The following is a 1,556-nucleotide window of genomic DNA, read 5'->3' on the forward strand; positions in this document are numbered from 1 at the left end:
TTAATTTTGTGTTGACTAGTTCGTGAAATTTAACATGATCTGTGAGTTTGTTAAATAATTTGTTGGATTCTTTATATCAGAAGGGGAAGTATTGAGAATTAGGAGTATTGATGAATGGTCAGATTTTAAATCTAGTAAGTTTTTAGTAGAGTGGAACAAGGTGTTCGGTAAATTGGAGACAAAGATATCAAGAATATCAGGATTTTTACGGATCGAAGAGGGCCAATAGGTTGGGTCTGGTGGGGCTAGTACTTTAAATCTCTTAGTGTTTATATAGTTATATAAGGTGACTCCTCGGGGGTTATTCACGCGGCATCCTCATGACTGATGTTTGGCGTTAAAATCACCACCTATGATAAAGTTATTATTAAATGAGTTGAAGTAGTCGGCGAATTGAGTGTTTTTTATGTTATGTTTTGGGGGTAAATAAACAGCAGCAATGGTGAGTGTAGTATTGTTTATCTTTAGGTTAATAGCACAAGATTGGAGAAAGGGTTGAGAAAACCTAGGTAAGGGATAAAATTCAATATAAGATTTAATAAAAATAGCAGCACCTCCATGCACGGTATTATCGGGGTGATTTGATTTAATTAGAGTATAACCGGGAATATGCATGTGGGAGAATTTAGTGAAGTGGGTTTCAGAAATGAGTGCAACATCAATGCGTTTGCGGTTTAATACGGTTTCGAGGTCAAGGGCATGGTTTTTCAGTACATTGGCATTAAATTGTAGTATTAAGAGCGAATCATCGATGACAGATTTATTGTAGTTACTAGTTATTATTAGTCATTATTTGTCGAGGAGCTTGGATATTACTTTAGTTAGTAGAGAAATTAGTGGATTTATAACATTTTTGAATTCGTCTAAAAAATTAATTAATAATTTGCTTAAATTGGGCGGCTGAGTATCAGTAGGAGGAGGAGGAGCAACGAAAGCTGGTGTATTGGACGTGGCCTGAGCGTAAGTTTGCGTTTGAGGAGAGGGGTGATTTTGGAAAGTGCGAACAGGTGGATGACTACTTTGTACATAAGTGGTTTGGGTATTGAAATTATTTTGTAATCGATTACTTGGTGTGCTGGATTTCTTACGACGTTGGAGTTCTTTATAAATTGTGCAGCCCTTGTAGTTGGCTGGGTGGTTTTGAGAACAATGGGCGCATTTCGGAGGGGCATCGCGTGGGTTCGGGCAAGCAGTTGACTGATGATCTGCTCCGCAGCAAATGCATCGGGGTTGGTAGCCGCAGTAGGTTCTGGTCTATACATATTGTTGACAATTGAAGCATTAGCTGATTGTCTTCGGTTTGTACGGCTCTTCGATTTTTATTTTACAATGAAGTAGTGAAGACATTTAAAAAATTTCATTGGATTTCGGTGTTGGTTCGAGATCAACGAAAAATAAGGGGAGGGGATTTTTATTGACTTTATGTAGTACATTGGTAACTTGCCTTACCTCGTAGAGACGAACTTGCAACTCTTCTTTTATTAGACTTAGAGGCGTGGATGGGTGGAGGTTACGTATAACTATCCGAAGTGCTTTTTCTTCTTTAAGCTGGTATG

The sequence above is a fragment of the Acyrthosiphon pisum genome, chromosome X (assembly GCF_005508785.2).
Source record: "Acyrthosiphon pisum isolate AL4f chromosome X, pea_aphid_22Mar2018_4r6ur, whole genome shotgun sequence".
In the NCBI taxonomy this organism is placed as follows: domain Eukaryota; kingdom Metazoa; phylum Arthropoda; class Insecta; order Hemiptera; family Aphididae; genus Acyrthosiphon; species Acyrthosiphon pisum.